At 42.0% G+C, this 22,541-nt stretch overlaps 1 protein-coding gene across 3 annotated transcripts in view; it reads left to right on the top strand.

Annotated features, from left to right (window-relative positions):
• KCTD1 (potassium channel tetramerization domain containing 1) overlaps positions 1 to 22,541 on the top strand; it is a 204,549-nt gene that overhangs the window by 131,625 nt on the left and 50,383 nt on the right. The window lies entirely within an intron of this gene.

Here is a 22,541-nt window from a genome sequence, read left to right as displayed (position 1 = left end):
GTCCCAGGCAGAGGGCAGGGAAGTTAAAAACAGGTAGTTTGGGAATTAAGGGGTTAAAGCATTAGTGCTCACAGCTCCACTGTTTACGCATCACTACATTCTACAGAAAATCGGTTGCTTTAATCCTAAGGAAACTGGTCATTGTGTATTTTGTGGTTTGAAAGTTGTTGGAGACAAAAAAAAAAACAAACCCCAAAATGTAAGATAAATGGGACTGAAAATACCAGTTCTTCAGGGAAAGGCTCCCTCAGAGATAAGCTGCTTTTAATCCACACATGTTCTCCATTTCCTAGTCTTTTTCTTTTCTTTATCTTTTCTCAAGTGGGATTGGCTCAGCATTTAGTGTTGACTGAGCCCCTCCTGGGTCTCCAGCATCCCTCTGGACACGCTGAAGGAGGCAGCAGAGCAGAGGAACCCCTTTCCGTGTGCCTTGGGCTTGACTTTTGCTCTTTCTGATTTTGCCGTATTTCTATTTCCCTAGCATCTTTCTCTTGGCTATTCCAGCTTCATCTCAAGTGACAGTCACCACGAAATCCCAGGTTTGATGTGCTAGTTATATTTTCTAATACCTATTCAAACATATGTAGGACTATTTAGAAGCCGTAAAATGGTCATCGCGTGCCACCTCAAATAATCCTGCAGCTCTGCAGTGGCACGAGGTCCTCTATGTGCGAACCTGGATCTAGATGACAGCCTCCAAGAGCTGGAAGGAATCCGGCAGATTTCTTGAATTTCATGAATTCCTTGAGGCCCAGGGAGGTTCATTGTGCATGGGCAGCATGGTCTCCCTCCTGCTGCTCCCCAAATCTCCAGAAATGCATAACCAACACACGGGCTTTCCTCAGAGAAGGCTGCTTCTTCACTGGTCTCTTTTCTCACATTTACACTGTCACAATTTTGTGCCGCCCTGGATTTTTTTTTCAACCCAGAAGAAAATGCTGTTAAAGACTGGCCACCTGCCTTCAGAAACATAGGATCTGGTAAACTGTCTGAATAATTTGTATGTCTCTCTCTGAACTACTCTTCACTAAACACCTACTACAGGGGCTGTGTAGGCTCTGGGAATGATAGCAGGCCACAAGATGACAAGCGCCCTGCCCTCTCAAGAGCTTATATCCTAGGGGGAACGAGATGGACAGAAAGGGGAAATAGGTAACATTAAGAAAATATGCTGAGCACAGTGGCGTATGTCTGTGATCCTATCACTTTGAGAGGCTGAAGCGGGAGGATCATATGAGTCCACAAGTTCAAGTTTACAGTGAGCTATGATCATGCCACTGCACTCCAGCCTGGGTGACAGAGCAACACCCTGTCTCAAGGAAGGAAGGAAGCCAGGCAGGGAGGGAGGAAATATTATATAGTAGTAAATGTAAATGTATCTACAGAAAATGAAAACAAGGGGACATGACAGTTGGTTATCAGGGGAGTGGGGCTACTTAGATGTGGGCTTCGGGAAAGAAATTGCAGAGGCAGGAAGAGGCTGACCATAGGAGAGTATCCCGGGCAGAGGGATCAGATCACCCAAAGGTTTTGGAAAATCTTTGGGAAATACCAAGTTAGTTCAGTTTGACTTGGCTGCAGAGAAGGGAATGAGGTGGAGCAGTTAGTTGGACCTCACTGGAGGCTGTGGGCAATTATTGAATATTGGCTCACAAAAGGTAATCACATCCCTGAATTCAGCCCTGGAAATGAAGCAGATTTGTTCTGCCAGCGGATCAGAGCACATGCATTGTTGCAGTTTGTCATGTGGTTTCTTTAGTATCTCTAAACTAGATTTGATCTGTGGGGATACTAGTGGCCCTACCTCACCACAGTGTGTCCGCACCCTGCTTAGCACAATGGAGCTTCCTCCTAACCCCTAAGACCTTCTGGAAAGACCATACTGATAGAAAAAGAGAGTTGCATGTGCAAAAGAAACCAAGATTTTTAAAGTTGGTGTTTGGATCATTCTGCCCTGCCTTCATCAAAGGAAGGTGTTGGGGATTGGCAGTTAGTATTGGCTGGGTTTTCTATGAGAGAGTTTTTTTTAGGGAAATGAACTTTTTTGATATTCAGCATTCTTTCCAGAGGTCCTTTCTGGGTGGAGTTCATGCAGGCAGTACATATAAACAGTGAGATCAAGGCATTTTGTTAAAGGAGAACTAAAAGTTGTGCGTCTAACAAATGACTCCAGAAGAGCATATGCGGTTTGTGCCTTTAGATTTTTTTTTAAATTAAAAAATGTCTTAAAATTTAACACATGTACATGTTAAAATTTAAAAATATACCATGAAAAATGACTCTGCCTCCTATTTCTGACTGCCAATCCCCCATTTTCCTCTTTAGAGACAACCACTGTTAACATTTTCTTGTAGATTCTTCCAGAGATATCATATGCAAATTAAACATATATGTACATACCACATATGGGTTTTGAAAGGTAGAGCTTTCTTAAATGTTTGGGTGTATGGCAGCTGCTTAAAGGTTAGGGAAAAATTGAACAATATTGAAAAAAGAACAATACAGAATGAATAATATCATTGGGATACTGATTCCTGAGCCTGAGTGACTTTGGGGGCTCATGTAAATAATGCAGATCATTCCTACAGGAAAAAATATAAATAATACATACAGTTAAAGTGAGCTAATTCTATCTGTAAAGACAGAGTGTTTTGAAATAAAACAGACCTTGAATTTTCTCGTTTTGTCTGTAATAGGGGAAGCTTTGGGAGTCTTGTCTCTTTCTCTGTGTCACTAAAGCTGGATAGTGATGGGGCCTGTGAGCGCTGTCTTGCATGCTCCCTGGCGCCTTCACCTTGGCCCATAAGTAAGGGTGGATGTGGTCCTGGGAGCTGTTCCTAGCAACAGGCATCCCCCTACCCCTGCTGGAAAGCAGGCAGTGTGTGCCTGGTGAGGACTAGATCCTAATCCAGTTGTTATGGGTAGGATGCATCTTTTCAATGACGGGCTCAAGGTATTTGCGTTAGAAGATACCAAGATAATAATTGAGAAGTTTATGAATTCATTCCCTCTTGTCCCCTACATTGTCTCCAGTGTGACTGCTGCAGTCTCCAAATCCTGCTCAGGCTAAGCCATTCTGAGACTGCAGATTCGAGTCTGTTCTCTGCTTGAAGCCCCATTGGCCAGCAGTGAGTGTGCTCAGACCCCAGAATCCAGGTCATCATTCCGGCACCAGCCAGAGTTTGATCTCCTAAACATTAATTGTTGTTTCACAAATTGCATTTCCCAAGCTGCTTGAAGCTTTTCTTAATTTAGGAAAGAGGAATCAACAATAGATTATGGGAGGCTCCCCACCACTATTTTTCCAGACTCAAAAAACTGTGTTAGATAGTAAGATTCTCAGAAAACCACATAAGGCTTACCTTAGGTATATGATGGTTTGGATTTTATTTTTTTGTTTTAAATTTTTTAATTTTATTATTTGTTTGAGAGAGGATCTCACTGTGTTGTCCCAGCTGGCGTTGAACACCTGGGCTCAAGTGATCCTTCTGCCTCAGCCTCCTGAGTAGCTGGGGTTACAGGCTTGAGCCACCACACTCAGCTTTTTTCAGATTTTAATGTGCTTCTCACATATATCTAATTTGATCCCTACAATAACTCTTTTGGGTGGCAGGGGGAGGACTATTATCTACGTTTTATAAATGCAGAAATTGACTCTCAAAATAGCCAAATCCCACGACAATTTCATACAGAAAGTAAGTCACTATCTGCAACAGAGTTTCCCCCAAAGTAGAGGGAACACCGACCCTTCAATAGGTATCTAAAGAAATAGAGTTCTCCAGGGTCACGGAAGCTTGGCAAACAGTGCCATCCTCTTGGAAACCCTATGTAAAGAAGCCTGTTTAACTCAGTGTTTCCCAAATTTACTTGATGGTTAATCCTCCCCTGCCTCCACTTGGTAATATCTAGCACCACGGTTTCTCATAACACTTTGGGAAACGCAAATCTACAACATCACCATGGGAAAAAAAATGTAATTTTTGCGTAACTTGAAAAAAATGTATCTCTATTTAAAATAACTTTAACTCTAATTCAGAAACTCCAAAAGTTATCCCCATGGCTGTCAGCTAACAGTAATACTTCCAGATTCATGGAGCAGTATACAAGGCACTGTGGGAGATGTTTAAAATCTAGTTTAGGTCTCAGCTAGTTACTAGCTTTGTGACTTGACCAAATTACTGAACCCTCTGTAAGCCTCAGTTTCTATATCAGAAAATGATATTTATTCCTATTTCATGGTCATTGAAGAGGGTAAATAAGCTGACTCGCACACAGCACTTGACACAGAGCCTGGCACATAGTCAGTGCTCAGAAAATACCAACTTTTTATTATTAGTTCGTGAGCTCCAAGCAGATTCGCTATTCAGAAGAACCCAGTAGCCTCTGTCTTGAGAATGGTAATGGGCGTGGTCCAGAAAGAGGTGCCCTCAAGATTTGATTAAACCTGAGAAAGTTACGGTTGGTTGAAGTGTCTAATCTTATGTAGCTGGAGTAAAACACATGTACCAGATTATATTATTTTCCTAGGACCACCATAACAAAGTACTACAAACTGAGTGGTTTACACAACAGAAATGGATTGTCTCACAGTTCTGAAGGCCGGAAGTCTGAGATCAAGGTTGTCGGCATGGTTGGTTCCGTCTGAGGGCTGTGCGGAGGAATCTGTTTCATGATTCTTCCTAGCTGCTCGTGGGTTGCTGGCAATCTTTGATGTTCCTTGGCTTGTAGACACATCAGCCGATCGATCTCTGCCTTGATGCTCACGTGGCGTGTTCCCCGTGTGCTTGTCTGTGTCCAAGTTTCCCCTTTCTATAAGGATGCCAATCACTGGATTGGGGCCCACCCTATTCTTGTATGACCTCCTTGTAACTGATTACTTCTGCAGCAACCCTATTTCCAAGTGAGGTCACATTTTGAGGTACTGGGTTAGAACTTCAACATATGAGTGTTTGGAGGACACAGTTCAACTCACAACATGAGTGTAGTCTGTCAGTCCCTGGAAGAATGTGCAAGAGGAATTTGGCTAAGCATCCAGTTGTGAAATTTTGTGTTTACTTCTTTTTCCTTACAACTACTTTTTTTTCCAGTCACCTTTATTGAGGTATGGTTTATATACAACAAAGTGCATCTGTTTTTAAGTGTACAGTTTAGTGAGTTTTGACAAATACACTGCCCCAATTAAGGTATAGACCGTTTTCAACAGGTTAGAAAGTTTCCTCCTGCTCCTTCCCCAGGAGCTCCCCTCCCATGTCCCAGCCTGCAGGCAGCCACTGCTCTGCTTCCTGCCACTGGAGATTAGTTGTAGCTGTACCGTTTTCTAGAGTTTCATGTAAATGAAATTATACAGCCTATTATTTTTATGCTGACCTTTCTGCTTTTATCTTCTTTTAATGTGGACTGTGAGTCCACAGGAATCGAGTATAGAAGTTTTTAATAACTATAAATCCAGCCTTTAGAATTTTGTAGCTACTGGGGCACAATCTTGATAGATCTTTAAGGAAAAATTTATTGTTTTCTTACTGTGCCCGTAGCCTTGTAGGAGACACCTCATACCCTCATTAAATCCCCAGACAGCCCTGTGAAGTAAGTGTTCTTTTCTCCATTTATAAAAGAGGCAGTTTCTTAGGGAATCTTTTTTTAAGTCTTTGATGATTGTTTCTTGGAAAATGGGTTGAACTGAGAGATTTTGAGCTTTTGCAAAAAAGCGTTTAAGAATATTGGCGTATGCCCGTAGTGGTGTTTTTAGTGAAGTGTCACAAGGCCACTGTAAAGATTAAATGAGATAGTGATGTCAAGGGTTGAGAATGGTGCCTAACACACAGTGGGCACCCCCAAATGCCACCTGGCATTATTGTGATTAGCAGACTCGCAGGCTGTCACAGCCAAAGCCCCTCTGTGATGATCCAGGCCAGCGCTCCACCCTTCAGGGCCCTGAGGTTCCCCCCATCTCCAGGGAGGACTTGGCCTGTCCCTGTCCTTCACTCCCGCTCCCCCGGCAGCTTTGCCTTCTGGTTTTTATCTGCAGCTAAAATGTAAGCTTTCCTCTGAAAAGAAAAGGTTCCACAATGAACAGGTGTGGGCACCCCACCAGTGGGGTTCTGCTGCCTCCTTTTTACAGCATGAGAAGGCTTAGCGACTTTGGGCAGCAGGTGTGTGCAGGAGCCGGGAGCTCAGCTCTCTGAACTTCCAGCCTTTAGGAAATTAAAACAGGGAGATGCCAGCCCAACACTGAGATATTTTAATGTCATGCCAGTTCAAAGTGAGGACTCTTCTTACTATCTCAGTACCTCCAGGCAAGCTGGAGGAGGAGTTTGTAGGCATAAATTGAAAGCTAATAATTTTCCAGCCTCTTGTTTGGGACATAGTAAACATTTTAGAGCTAAAACATGGAGTCAGCTGACACCATCTTTTTAGCAGTTATTTTTAATTTTGGGGGTTTTGGGGAGTTCTGATTTGTCAAATTTCCTCATCCCTCATCTTTCACATCACTTCAGAAATACGTGTGAATTAAGGTCAATTAGCATGTGTCGACATCCACCTCAAACTAAATCTCTAAATTGTCTTCGTATAAATCTTGAAGAGGTAGTAATTTCAGCTTAAGTGGCAATTAAAAAGCAAGGATTATACTTAATAACCTCTGTGGGGGCACCTGAGGTCTTCTGTTGTAGAGTCTTGACAAATACTGTTAGTCATCAATAATTTAGGGGGCTATCGTCTGACTTCCATTTAGTTTTACATGGTTATGCAGGCTGCAGTTCTCTCTGGGGAGATAGCAGAAAGAAAATAGCCGGCACATGTGTGTGTGGAAGCTGGCCGCTGTGCTTACCAGGTGCTTCTCAGCTGTGACCCTGAGCAAGCCACCCAGTCGCCCTGAGCCTCAGTTTCCCTTTTCTCAGAAATGATCATGAACCAGATCTTTTCCAGCCCTGAATTCATTTGCTATTCATTATCAAAATGCTAATATGCAAAATCTATTTTAGAGCTACTAACTCAAATATAGTCCTGTGTTACGGGATTAACATTCATTTAGTTAAGTGTATTGTCAGATTTGACATTGAGGACATATTCATGCTAATTAGAACAGGTACAGTGAATAGGCTCTCGCTAGAGCTGTCTCATTAAGACTGAACTGAATTGATTTTGATGCTTTCTTACAGATTTTTAAATTGAGAGTAACAAATGGCAGCAATTGGCTCCGAATAGATAGACTTTTACCTAGAGCAGCCACAGTCCCTCTCCACAATTACTTTTTACATTTCAAATATGCTAATTTCTTACCTCTTCCCGTCTTTCTCTTTATTCTTGTCCAACTGAATTATATTAGTACAACTGAATATATCTTTAGAGAGAGATGTGGTAATCACTGCTTAATTTTTTTAACATTTTAATACCCGCAGACCGAGTACATGAAACAGGATATCAAGTATGTTATTAGCAGATGAAATAATTCCAGTGATGGAATTTATTTTGAGTCTTAGTTTATATAAATGGTTGAGTGACGGTTAATATCAGGTCATTGCCTCTAAATGGTGATAAACAGGCCAGAACGTTAAGTGTCGTTATTATTAACTTCATTTCATTACTTCTAGTTTAGGATTTTCATTAGAAGACCAGAGCATTTTCAAATAACTTAGACTTAGAATATTTTTTAATTTGTCTCGACAAAACATTTTTCCATAAAATACTGGACTGACTTAGGAACAAGAGGTTAATATTTTAGTATCGCTCACATACCAGAGTCTCATCTTTTGCATATTTGCCATAGATAAGACAAACAGGAAGGAGGTATCTTCTGTACTTCTGAGGGCACTTTTTCATTTACATGAGGATTCTTAAAGCAGTGACTATCTAAGACCATCATTAAAGTTAGGCATTTCTGAATACAGGTGAAAATCATCACTTGTGAGATTTAAGCGTAAATGTAAAAGTCGGGCAAATTTTGTTTTACCATGTCTTAATTGAGATAGAATTTGTATTTAAAAAGCTTTGAGAATATAATAAAAGCAGGAAAAATAATGAATTTACCACATATTATTCTTGTAATTAATAACATCAGAAGTTCATTAGTATACATTATCCCTCAGCAGAAAAGATAATACTTGTAAAGTTTACATTTATAATACTTATAAAGTTTACTTTGTATAGCACAGTGTCCTGTGCAGCATAAAGTGTGTTGGGATTTCACAGTAAGTTCAGAATCACTGGAAAACAGAGGGGATAAGGAAATAAGGACGGCTGGTGCAGTAGCTCATGCCTGTAATCCTAACACTTTGGGAGGCTGAAGTGGGAGGATCACTTGAGGCCAGGAATTTGAGACCAGCCTGGACAACATAGCAAGAACCCATCTCTACAAAATTTTGTTTTAATTTTAAAAAAAGAAAAAACGAATAAGGATGGTGTGTGAGCAACATGTGTAGACTGTCATTTTGTAAGTATCCCTTAAAAATAATCATTAAATCTTTAACAATCATTTGCAAAATTTTGAAAACCTTCATGAAAAATTATAGCTTTGGTTGGGCGCGGTGGCTCACGCCTGTAATCCCAGCACTTTGGGAGGCTGAGGTGGGCGGATCACAAGGTCAGGAGTTCAAGACCAGCCTGACCAATGTGGTGAAACCCCGTCTCTACTAAAAATACAAAATTTAGCCAGGCATGGTGGTGCGCACCTGTAGTCCAGCTACTCAGGAGGCTAACGCAGGAGAATCACTTGAACCCAGGAGGCAGACCCAGCCTGGGCAACAGAGTGAGACTCTGTCTCAAAAAAAAAAAAAATTATAGCTTTGCATTTTTCAAATTAGTTTGTTTCCCTTTCTGCTTTTATTCTCCATACTAAAGTGTTTTCTAATATTTCATATAGTTATTGGAGAGAAGAAAAAGTTTATGTGAAGGAAGGTGAAAGATGAGGAGCTACGATGCACCCACCTTTTAAATTCTCTTCTGGAATTCCATATTAATGTTTATTTAGTGCCTACTGAGTGTCTTGCTCTGTGCTAGAGATGGTGGGTACAGCAAACAAATCATAGTTCCTACCCCTGCAGAGCCTGCAGGTAGTCTGATTTCCTAGGTGATTCTGAGTACCATATTTCATTTTTGAAAACACTTTGCCCTGGTTGGGGGACTTGGGGGGACCCCACCCCACCCACTCTGAGTCTGTCTCTTATAGCTGCAGGAATCCAGAGTCAGCCCCGCAGAGGTGTTTGGCCACTGTGTTAGTCTGTTTTCACACTGCTGATAAAGACATACCTGAGACTGGGCAATTTGCAAAAGAAAGAAGTTTATTGGACTTACAGTTCCACGTAACTGGGGAGGCCTCACAGTCATGGTGGAAGTGAAAGGCACGTCTCACTTGGCGGCAGATAAGAGAAGATAGCTTGTGCAGGGAAACTACCCTTTTTTTTTTTTTTTTTTTCAGAGACAGAGTTTCCCTCTTGTTGCCCAGGCTGAAGCACAATGGCACGATCTCAGCTCACTGCAACCTCCGCCTCCTGGGTTCAAGCAGTTCTCCTGCCTCAGCCTCTTGAGTAGCTAGGATTACAGGCATGCATCACCATGCTCGGCTAATTTTTGTATTTTTTAGTAGAGACGGGGTTTCTCCATGTTGGTCAGGCTGGTCTCCAACTCTCGACCTCAGGTGATCTGCCCACCTCAGCGTCCCAAAGTGTTGGGATTACAGGCGTGAGCCACCATGCTCAGCCTCGAAACTCCCCTTTTTTAAAACCATCTGATCTCGTGAGACTTATTCACTATCACGAGAACAGCATGGGAAAGACTTGTCCCCATGATTCAATTATCTCCGACCGGTTCCCTCCCACAACACATGGGGATTATGGGAGCTACAAGATGAGATTTGGGTGGGGTCACAGAGCCAAACCATATCAGCTGCCTTCTTGTCATTTTTTAAAACTTCAGTACTACCAGCACTCCTAATGTCCCGCTTCTCAGAGTGTGGGCTGATAACCCAGAGATTCCTCAGCGAGCACAGGCTGCCTAGCTCCCCCTGGTTACTGGAGTTTTTGCTGTGCAGGGTGACTGCATCAGTGTTTCTGTCCTGGGAAGTATTATGTGTTTACTTTATTTCCACAAAATCTCTATCATCTTGTGAGTGTTTGATTTTCCTTTAATTGACATGTGTGCCTATTAGCAACGTGAAATTGTGGGGTTTGTTTTTTCTCTTAATTGACATTTGGGATGGGTAGGTAACAAATCAAAAAGCATTTGATGCCCACTGTCCTGAGGGACAAATCACTACTGAGGTCACTTACTGGAAAGAGATCAGAGCACTCCATTCTAGAGCCTTATCGGCTTGCTTTGTCATCATCAGTACTGTTTATTCATTTTCTACCAAGTACCAAAAATAAAAAAGGATTTCATGAAGTACTGTGGGGAGTTGATAGGAAAAGTAATTGGATGGTACTTACCACCTGATTTTATTCTGATTGCATCTGCAGGTTTTCAACTGATGCCTGTGATCTTCTGTTCTACTTGCTGTAACCATTTATCTGTGAGCTCATTTAGTGGTGAACTTTCCATCAGGGCCAAGGATCAACCTGATTCTCTAAAAATCAGGCTTCAGCCCCAGGATCTTCAGAAGGAAGCCCTACAGAGAGGGATCTTTCAGATTGGTTGGCGGGAGGACTGAAGCAAAATGCAGGACCTGGAGGACCCTTTAAACTTTTCTTCCAAACCTCTCTCATGCAAAAGGGCCCACTTGCAGAGGGATCAAGTAAGTTCCTCCCGTGGGATAAACAAGATCTATAGGGAAGCACACAGGCAAACAAGATCTATAGGGAAGCACACAGGCATTAGCAGCTGACCTCCTGAATATGTAAGTAAACAGGAGGTCAAGAAAATGAGGAGGTAAAACTAGTCTGATCCCTCCTTCCCGACACACACCCGTCTTCCTGTCTCTTTCTCATCTCCTATATTTTCCTTTCCATCAGTTTCTTTCTCACTCCCTCCCACACCACTGTCCTTTCCTCACTTCCTGCTCCCCTTCCCTTTCTTCTCACTTCTTGGCCTCTTTGGAGCTGTTGTCTGTCCCTTTCCTGCTTCCCTGACCCTGACCCCTTTTCTTCTCAGACAAAATTGCATTTATCTGCTGTGTTCTCCCAGCCCCTGTCATTGTCTTGGCATTATATACTGTGTCTTTTGCTTTAAAAAACATCTAATGAAATTAAGCTGGGTTCTTAACAATACCAAAGAAATTCTGCCGCCCATTTCACTTCCTTGGGCAGGAATGCTCTAGTGCAGTGCCGTCTGCTGCCACAGGCAAATGAAAGGCCTATTTTCTGCTGGCCGTTGTGTCTCATGCCTGTAATCCTAGCACTTTAGGAGGCCGAGGTGGGTGGATCACCTGAGGCCAGGAGTTCGAGACCAGCCTGGTCCTAGCACTTTGGGAGGCCGAGGTGGGTGGATCACCTGAGGCCAGGAGTTCGAGACTAGCCTGGCCGACACAGTGAAATCCCGTCTCTACTAAAAATACAAAAATTAGCTGGGCTTGGTGGCACACACCTGTAATCCCAGCTACTCACTCAGGAGGCTGAGGCAGGAAAATCGCTTGAATCCAGGAGGCGGAGGTTGCAGTGAGCCGAGCAAGCCATTGCACTCCAGCCTGGGTGACAGAGTGAGACTCCATCTCAAAAAAAAAAAGAAAAAAGACGCCTGTTTTCAGAGTCTAAGCCCTAGTGGGTCAGGCACCACCAGATTGCCCTAGACATCTAAGATAGGAGGATGTAAGTTTAGATCCTGGAATATTTTGCTTCTAACTTTTAAATCAACTAGCTTATTTGAACTTGAGCAACTGATCTAAATATTGCTGCTTCCATGTGTTCCTTCTTTGCAAAAGATGGCATTGGCTTTCCCTTCTGCTTCCTTTGGACCTTACAAGGGTCATGATTGTTCGTAAAGTCTTTGGAGTTCTGGGATCTCATAAATGATGGCTTCATATGCATAAGGCACTATCTGAATACAAGTTACAGTGGTTTTCTAATGCATTTCCATTTTTATAGGAAACTTTTCTTCCCAGTCAGGTTGATCTTTTAAAAGTTGGTTTGTTTTGTACTCTTGTTGGTTTTTATTTTAAGATGTATCTCCAAGAACACAGATGTCTCCTTTACAGTGTGAAAATTGTAAAGAATAGCTCAATGCAATAAAATACTGAGGAGGATGATTGTTCACTGCTGTCTTTAGGTCTCATTCTAATGCCTGCTTCTTAATCTAAGCTTTCACTGGTATCTTCTCACCCATCTGCTCCTAAGCAGGAAGTTTCATCAACCACTATCCTCTCCAAAATATTCCAAGAAACAAATCTCCTGTGCTAATACCAGGTCTGGCAGTTCAGCTGCAAGCACTATTGGTCCAAATAGGATAAATGTAACTAAGAACTGGACAGCCCAACAGCCATAGGAGAATTGGTCTATATCTTCTGAGGACAAAGATCCCAGTGAATGCCAGATGTCACCTAGGTCCAGGGGGAGTGTTTCTGGCAAACTGTCAGGCCTGGAGCATGCCTATCAACAGGACACATGACCCATTAGGTCTGGGTGTAAACGTGACACTACTTCCCTCCAACATCTCTCTGCCGTTTCTTTCTTTTTTTGAGACAGGGTCTCACTCTGTTGTCTGGGCTAGGATGCAGTGGCATGATCATAGCTCACTGCAGCCTCGAACTCCTGGGCTTACGTAGTCCTCCTGTTTCATCCTCCTGAGTCAACAGACTGTAGGCTGAGACCACTACGCCCTGCTAGTTTTTTAATCTTTTTAGAGACAGGGTCTCACCATGTTGCCCAGGCTGGTCTCGAACTCCTGGCCTCAAGCAGCCCTTCTACTTCAGCCTCCCAAGTCACTGGGATTATAAGCATGAGCCACTGTGCTTGGCTCTCTCCTCCCCCATACCTTTAAAAAGTTTTATTACCGAATATGTCTTTTGGAAAACTTGGCACTGATTCTGCTTACAAGAGATCGTTACTTTATTTTTTAAAAGCATCACTTTATATCATTGAGACAAATTTTTTTTCTGTTCTACAAGGGAATCTCAAGCTGCTTTCAGACTAATATTCTAGAACAGTGAAAGATATAAATAAGTAAATGATACCCCAATAAAATGACACTAAGAATCTTTCCCAAGTAGGCATTTTGCTTATTAAGCACCATATTTTATTTGCTGTTTTCTCCTGCCAGTGGAGGCAAGTAGAAAGCAGTAGTGATTAAAACGTAATCTTCCCGATCAGCTAGAGCAAATGGTGTGATTGTTAAGGAATCTCCCTGGGTTAGCTCTTTTTTGCACTCATACTTTTGGAATGCCTTTCATTTCATGACCAGTTCTCCTTTCTTTCAAAGGCATTTTGAATTCCAATTCTGACCTTCTAAAATGCTAGCTTTCTTAAGATATTTGAATCTCTATGGCTTATATTTTTTAAAAATCATAGACTAGTAAAAATTCAGAACTGGAAAGAGCATTATAGAGCATCTGGTCCGACTGCATAGATTATAAATGGGAAAGCTGAAGTGAGAGAGAAAAGAATTTGCCAAGGGCACGTAGCTCATTGGTGACATGGCTTAGGCTAAAACTTGGTCTCTATGTTGTTACATCCTCGGGAAAACGTCCTGAGTTTAGGTACCTTACTCCATGTCAACACTGTTAGAAGTGCCACAAATAGTTTGCTCTTTAAAAGGTAATTGGGGCAAAAGTTAGAAATGTGATCTTTGTAACGTGGAATTACTAAATATAGGTATGTCTTATTTAAAAATAATACACCCTGGAGGCTGGGCGCGGTGGCTCACGCCTGTAATCCCAGCACTTTGGGAGGCCGAAGTGGGCAGATCACGAGGTCAGGAGATGGAGACCATCCTGGCTAACACGATGAAACTTCGTCTCTACTAAAAATACGAAAAATTAGCCGGGCGTGGTTGCGGGCTCCTGTAGTCTCAGCTACTCGGGAGGCTGAGGCAGGAGAATGTCGTGAACCCGGGAGGCGGAGCTTGCAGTGAGCCGAGATGGCGCCATTGCACTCCAGCCTGGGCGACAGAATGAGACTCCGTCTCAAAAAAAAAAAAAAAAAAAATACACCCTGGATTTATAAAACCCAGAAAGGTGCATTCTTTGGGGTATTTAAGTATTATTTAGTTCTCAGAATATTTCAGGCATAATTTGATTTAAAAAAAAATTTTTTTTTTGAGACAATCTTTCTGTGTTGCCCAGGCTGGAGCGCAGGGGCACGATTTCAGCCCACTACAGCCTCCACCTCCCTGGTTCAAGTGATTCTCTTGCCTCAGGCTCCCGAGTAGCTGGGACTACAGGCATGCACCACCACACCCGGCTAATTTTTGTATTTTTAGTAGAGATGGGATTTCACAATGCTGTCAAGGCTGGTCTTGAACTCCTGGCCTCAAGTGATCCACCTGCCTTGGCCTCCCAAAGTGCTGGGATTCCAGACATGAGCCACCTCATCCGGCCAAAAAATTTTTATTTACATGGAGTCTCTTGTCATCAGGAATTCCCTGTGCATATGACTAATTCTCAAATTAAACTTACAGACTCCCTGAGGAGTTCATTTCCACAGTGCCCTAGCCTGGCAACAAATAGAGCAACCAGCCAACATTTTCTAAATAAATGAACGCATGAGCAAATGAACTTTTTATGAACACATTTATTATATAGAGTAAGTCATGTACGTATAAACCTGTGTATTTTAATTTTTATTTTTTTAATGCAAAAAAGTCAAGCAAATGGGCACTTAAGAGTCTCAGAGGAGGCCAGGCGTGGTGGCTCGTGAGCCACCTGTAATCTTAGCACTTTAAGAGGCAGAGGCAGGCAGATTGGCTGAGCTCAGGAGTTCGAGACCAGCCTGGGCAACATGGTGAAACCCTGTCTCTACTAAAATAAAAAAATTAGCTAGGTGTGGCGGCGTGCACCTGTAGTCCCAGCTACTCAGGAGGCTGAGGCAAGAGAATTGCTTGAACCCAGGAGGCAGAGGTTGCAGTAAGCCAAGATCGCGCCACTGCACTCCAGCCTGGGCGACAGAGTGAGACTTCATATCCCCAAAAAAGAATCTCGGAGGAGGTTCCCAAAGACTCAATTCAGTTAAAAGGAGTACATTTAGCTTTGATACTCTGCTGAATGAGGAATTTCAATGACCACATCCAAGAAGTTAATAAGTTTATGATTTATGTAGAGGCCGATGTGTCCTGCTAAATGCACATGGAACTAAGAGTTAGGGGAGTGAATAAAGTGCCAATTCTCTGTGGTAGGGGGGGTGTCCACTTCCTGGGCCAGCTGGTCCCCGCCTTCTCTGTGATCACTGACCCTCCTTCTAAGCCTCCAGCCAGTATGTTCACCCCCAAACACAGACAGGGTGAAAGGAACAAGGCAAATCTCTCCCTTCTCCAGGGAATGTCAGAGCATGTATAGCCTAGTAATAAGAGAGTGGCAACCATATCTGGGTACACAATGGCTAGCATGTAAAATATCACAGTAAATTTATTACTAGATAATTATAGGCTAAGCCACTTGACCTCAGAGTCAACTTCCTTCTCTGTGAAATGGTGATAATACCTAACATTGTGCAGAGGTTTCTGATTTCAGACTCGAAGGCCCTCTCCACATGTTAGACGCTGTTTCATTGCTAACCTTTGCTGTCGTTTGCATCTTCCCCCGACAACAGCGTGTGCAGGGCGACTTCAGGAAACACAGGCAGTGTGCTTGGATAGCTTTGATCATTTTGCTCTTACCATGTTTTAGAGCTGGGAGTGGAGGAATCTGGAAGAGGGGGCAGATGACCAGATAGACCCCGAGAGTGTGGGAACCATAGGCGACTGCCCCTGTCTTTCAGGATCAAATGAAATCGTCTTCTGTGTCAGCTGAATACGAGCTCCCTTGACCTGAAGCCCATTTAATTTTCAGTTCCATGCGTTTCCTCCCTGGCAAGAAAATTAAGGAAAGGGAAGTATTATCCCTAAGTTTAGTTCCATACCTGTATTTCTTCATTCTGGCCTCTTAAAAATGTCAAAAATCCCTATTATGAAGGTAAAATATAGCAGTGTGTCAAGAGTATGTACTAAATGATTTAATTGGGCCATCGAGTGCTGTTTTTTCCATTTTTAAAATTCAAAAGTAGTAAATATTCAACTCTGTATAGCATAAAGGAATAAAAACAACTGAAAATTTTTGCCTATAGCATCATCACCCAGTCCTAATCCCTACTAATATTTTGGTGCATTTAATGCTAGAATTTTTTATTGTACCTACACACATTTGCAAAAATGACCTTTCCCTATAGCACTATTATTACTGAAGCGGCTCTGTCACTTTTAATGCTGTTTTAACTTTTTAAAAGTGAATAGTATCTATATTTGAGCTGTAGAACGTATTTAAAATATTCTCTAGTGTTTTAAGTGTATTTAAAAATATGTAAGAAATCTAATTTTAAAAAACATGTGAAATTCTATTCAGATGTTATTTTTCTCAAGTCCATTTTCCTTTTGAACTAAAAGCAGAGAAATGTTGGCCAATAGTCATTCTTTTCATGGCCTTAGCTTGGTAATCTAATAAGGGAGCTTCTCAGATACATACTTCACTATGAAAAAGAAAAAAAACAAAAAGGCATGTTGAGGACACTCACTCTGTATCTGGCAGACAGGCTGTGCAGTGAAATAGATAAACAGCAGTAACGCTTTGTCCTGCCCCACAGCAAGAAGGGTAACATTTTACCACTTCAGATTAGGAAAGAACTGCAGATTAATTTAACACAGTCCCTGGTCATTTTGAAACAACTTTGAAGCACCTTATTTTTAATTTGTTTTTAATTCTGTGAAATTACGATTTTAATCTGAAAAGAAAAAGCAATACAGCTCAAGTGCCATTTCATGAACCTACTGTGATGATTTCATTCTCTACTTCCTTTCATACACTTTGTCCAAGGCACATAATTAGCATCTTGTCCCATCTTTTTATTTATCTGCAGCCCTCAATGTAATACTGTGTTACATCAATGCAAAGCACTGCCTTTTTGTTGGGCCTTGCCACTCAGCGACCTTAAAGTAGTTCACTGTACTTCTCATTAGGCCCATAGAAGGCTTGTCTGTCTGTCCATCTGGCTTGTCAAATTTCACTTTTTTTGTGCTCAGAGGAAAGAAATAAACTTCATTTTTTCCTTCTAAATGCCAGACACTCTTGTTAGATGTCTTCCCAAACACTGTCTCATCTACTGCCATCTTTGCCCCTCTGTCGGGCAGGGCGATTTATTCCTGTCTTAGAGATGAGGATACTGGGGTTAGATCGGTTTGGTAACTTCTCAGAGATCGCACAGGGCAAGTGGCTGAGTTCAAACCAGGTCTTCAGATTCCATAGGAACAGGGCTTTTTCTCCTGTACCCTTACTTAGGGTGCCCTGTATATGTGACTTTTCCAGCTATATGGAGTTTTGAAAACTGTCTTAACTTAGAAAAATGTTTTCCTTTACTGTTTTGGGATGGAAATTTTTATTCAATATATTATATGCTTTCCAGTCTAATTTTGTCTGAGGTTTGATCTTTGGATGACTTAATTTTAGATGATTTTAGCAAGTAGCTACTGTCCTGTGAGCCAGAAAACCAATAATCCCACTTCTTATAATGATTAAGAAAAAGTAACACAAAGAAATGATAAATGGTTGAAGTGATGGATATCCTAATTATTCTGATTTGAGCATTGTATACATATATGGAACTAACACTCAGTACCTCATAAATATGTACAATTAAGTGTCAAAAATAAAATTTAAAAAAATTTTATTACATTCTTAAAAAAAAGAATAAGTAATCTCTATGAATTTAAAGGGGGCTCCTGTGAATAAAGTGACTAGAAAACTTGACATCAAATTTGGATACTCAAAAGACTTTTTTGGGCTAATTCTTTGCTGTTTCCCAAATGGTCAAGATTGACAGAAACTGTTATCTAAATAAATTACGCATACAGTACTCATCAATTTTGAATCACTGCTGAGTTTTTTTTTTTTTTTTTTTTTTTAACTTAAGTGAAATTACCAGAAAGATCATTTTCTTTCTCCTCAGGCTCATTCTGCTATTTAGTTAAAGTCAATAGAGACCATAGAGTTTGGCAGGTGATGGGTGCCCAATAAATAGCACTTGAATGAATGAAGAAACCAGTGAGGCCTCTTTCAAAACACATTGACGTTATGGTTGAGAGACTTGCTATACAATTAAGTAACTGTGGTCAGTAAAGTGATGTTTTCTTATAAGAACCTTTATTGAGAGTCCAATGATTATGTCATTCCTGAAACAACACTCCCAAGGCAACCACAAATTTCCATCCCAGGAAGCAAGATCCTTGCCTAAGACACTTTGATTACCCTTGTCAGACTATCAGAATTAGTCAGAACATTCTCATATCCAAGTATGCCATATAATACAGATGTTGTGCGTGTGTGTGTGTGTGTGTGTGTGAGAGAAAGAGAGAGAGAGAGAGAGAGAGAAATATATTTAAATCCAGGTTGAAGAGAGAGAGAGAGAGAAATATATTTAAATCCGGGTTGAAATCTGTGGAAAAGTTATGATCTGTATTAAATTCTTTCACTGCTCTACTGAATGTTATGAATTAAAATGTCAAAGAATATAGGTATTTTACCACTGACATGCTTTTCTGGAGGTATCACTAAGAAGCCTGTTTCTTTCTCCAGTGAAAGAGGTAATGTGGTCAAACTCAATAGTGAAACGTGACATAAGACAGGGACATACATTCTTAACAAAGAAAGTCATTAAAACTTTCAGTTTAAACTTCAGCTCACTTGTTCAAGGCAGTACCCCCAGGGCTCCTGTTTGAACAGCACACAGCTAGGTTAGAAGGCAGATTTTTCATTTACTTCTTTTGAAAGATGCCTGAAGTCAAATCCCTTGAAGGATTCTACTACCAAAAAAATCATTGCTCCTGTGTTGGGTAGGTGAGATGGATGATGAAGCTACGGGAAGCAGCTAGGAAATGGAAATGTTAAAGATACACTGATCAGCACGCCTGGAAAATCCATACAGGACAGATATGGGAAAGGAGGAATTAGAAAGAGAATTCCTAAGGGCTGTTTCATGTCAGAGTATATTTTAGTCAGATTTGGTGAATTTTATCAAAGGAAATAATAAGCACTTTTTTTGGCTTTAAAAATAAGTGTTATTTCACAGAAATTTAAGTAAGTATTTCAACAGTAAAGTGTTCTGATTGGAGGATTTTTTTTCCAAGATTATTTTCAGTTTATCTTATTTTTATTTAATAGAACTTAAAGTGAATGAATCTTTCATGTGCATATGTATACAACTGTGTCACCACTCAGATCAAGATGTACAGCTTTGCTGGTCACTCCCTCTTCCAGTCACTACTCCCAAAGGTGGCCAGTGTTCTGATCTTTGTCATCGTCCTGCGTGCCTGTCACTTCGTGTGAATACAATCATACAGTATGTGCCCTTTTGTTCCTGACACCTTTTCTTCAGTGCTCTACCAAATCCATAGGGCATCATTCTTTTTTTAAAAAAAAGTATAGTGTCAGTAAAGGAGGGAGAAATACTGTTAGAAAGGGAGAGGGAAATGAATGTGTTTGTGAGGGGTCGTAAGGCATTTGATCACTTGAGGCCAGGAGTTCAAGACCAGCCTGGATAAACATAGCAAGTCCCCATCTCTACAAAAGAAAAAAAAAATGTAATTAGCCAAGTGTGGTGGCACACACCTGTAGTCCCACCTACTTGGGAAAATGAGGCAGGAGGATCGCTTGACCCCAGGAGCTCAAGGCTTCAGTGAGCCCTGATAACACCACTCCATTCCAGCCTCGGCAACAGAGTGAGACCCTGTCTCTAAGAAATGAGAATAAATTGTATTCAGTTCTAAAATACCCCACTTCTGCATCACAGAAGTGGAAAATTCAAGTTTGTCATAATTTGGGCTTCCAAATATTAAGAAAAATTCTAGCAAAGTTTACTTGCTACCCAAAGTTACTACACTGTCCAAAATGATAGCAACTAGCCACAGGTAGCTATCTAAATTAAAATTTATTTATTTATTTATTTATTTATTTATTTATTTATTATTATTATTATTATTGAGACAGAGTTTTGCTCTGTTGCCCAGGCTAGAGTACAGTGGTGCAATCTTGGCTCACTGAAACTGCCACCTCCCAGGTTCAAGCGATTCTCCTGCCTCAGCCTCCTGAGTAGCTGGGATTACAGGCACCTGCCACCACACCCGGCTAATTTTTGTATTTTTAATAGAGATGAGGTTTTGCCATGTTGGCCAGGCTGGTCTCAAACTCCTGACCTCAGGTGATCTGCCCGCCTCGGCCTCCCAAAGTGCTGGAATTACAGGCGTGAGCCACCACGCCTAGCCTAAATTAAAATTTAAATTAGCTAAAATAAAATTAAAGATTCAGTTCCTCGGTTTCACTATGACACCCACTTGTGGCTGGTGGTGACCATATTGAACTGTGCAGGTCCAGAGCATCTCCTCTACTGCAGAAAGTTCTATGGACAGCTCTGTTTAGAATGTGGGGTCTTAGCTCCCTACCTTTCTACCTCCTCTTCTGCAGACACAAGGATGTTACGGTGGGCTTCATTTATTTTTTCATTGTAAATTATCATTTAATTCTGTGGTTCTCAGACCACAGATCAACATACAAGCTTCTGTCTCCCGCATTATCCCTCAACCTTGGAGAAAAAAATAAATGGTTGCGACACTATATTGAACTTTTAATTTCTGGAAGGTACCATGCACTCTTCCACTTTGGAGCCTTGGGAATAGCACTGGGCACTCTCCTTCCAACCTCCCAGTGTTTGTTCACTTCTCAGTTCTCAGTCTCTAGGGATCCTTCCCCATCCTTCCCAGCCCCCAACCCTGGGTTAAATGTCCCCTCCATCAGCTGCCATAGTAGCCTGGCCTTCCTCTGTCCTGATTGCAGTCGCATGTTTCATGGGCTCCCTCCCACTGAACAGCAGGACTGGTGAGGCCAGAGACCAGCCTGTTTTGTTTACTCTTGTTCACTTATCACCTTGAACAGTGCCTGGCACTCAAGAGTTGTTAATAAATGTTATGGGCTGGGTGCAGTGGCTCACACCTGTAATCTCAGCACTTTGGGAGGCCAAGGGGGGCTGATCACCTGAGCTCAAGAGTTCGAGACCAGCCTGGGCAACATAGTGAAACCCCATTTCTACTAAAAACATGAAAAAAAAAAATAGCCAGGTGTGGTGGCTCACACCTGTAGTCCCAGCTACTTGGGAGGCTGAGGCATGAAAATTGCTTGAACCTGGGAGGCGGAAGCTGCACTGAGCTCAGATCATGCCACTGCACTCCAGCCTGAGTGACAGAGGTGAGACCCTGTCTCAAAATAATAATAATAATAATAATAATAAAATGTCACAGCCCGGGCCTGGTGGCTCATGCCTGTAATTCCAGCACTTTGGGAGGCCTAGGTGGGAAGATCAGTTGAGGCCAGGAGTTTAAGACCAGTCTGAGCAAACATAGCAAGACCCTGTGTCTACAAAAAAATGTTATTAGTTGGCCAGGTGTGGTGATGCACACCTGTAGTCCTAGCTACTTGGGAGACTGAGACGAAAAGATCACTTGAGCCCAGGAGCCCAAGGCTGTAGTGAGCTATGATTGCGCCACTGCACTGCAGCCTGGGCAACAGAGCAAGACCCTGTCTCTAAAAAATAAAAATAAATTAGTAAAAATGTTTCGAACAAGAGAACAATGGGCTGCACAGGGGAGGAGCAGTAATCAAGTAGCTTCATGTTAAGACAGGGTTCCTCTCCTGGGTTCTTCGTCTGTATTCCGGAGGGAGTTTTATCACAGAGCTCTCTGCCTGAGCAATGCGCAGAAATCGAAATAGTCTTCAGCACTCTGAGTTGTTTCTTCAGCAGTGTGACGGCACATCCAAGTCCCTTGAACTCTTTCTGGCTAAAGGTTATGGTTTTCTTTTCTCCAGAAGTAATCCTGAAAGACATACACAAACTAAAATGATGATGGGAAGGTAGAGTTGAGGACGATGATGAACGACAGAAGGCTCTGCTGCATCTCAGCAGGCAGCCGTGCTTGGCATCCCTGGCCAAGGCCACCCAAGCCAAATGACCTCGCAGGAAAGGAACAGGAAGGATTCCTTATCAAGACAGGTGGCAGAAATCCCATTTCAAACTAGCTTTACAAATATAGAGATTTATTTTCCCAAGTCACAGGAAATCTAGAGGTGGGAGGCTGAGAGATGGCTGATGCAGTGTGTCAACAATGTCAGCGAGGACCTGGCTTCCTTCCAGCTCTCAGCTCTGCCATCCTGGGCATTGGCTTCATCCTTAAACTGGCAGGGAGATGGCAGCTGCATCCTGGACTTCAGTGTCCATCCAGGTAAAGTTGAGAAAGTGTCAGCTCCAGCTACTGGCCAAGGGAAGACGTTGCCACAATTGTGTTAGATGAAGCATCTGGAGTCAATGGGATACATACTGAGCATCAACTCCGTCTATTACAAGTGCCCAAACTCTCAGCCCCAAATATCCTCCCCTAACCCCAGCCTAAGGATTTTA

The sequence above is a fragment of the Pongo pygmaeus genome, chromosome 17, assembly GCF_028885625.2.
Source record: "Pongo pygmaeus isolate AG05252 chromosome 17, NHGRI_mPonPyg2-v2.0_pri, whole genome shotgun sequence".
Classification (NCBI taxonomy): Eukaryota; Metazoa; Chordata; class Mammalia; order Primates; family Hominidae; genus Pongo; species Pongo pygmaeus.
This window is presented reverse-complemented; position numbering and strand designations above follow the sequence as displayed.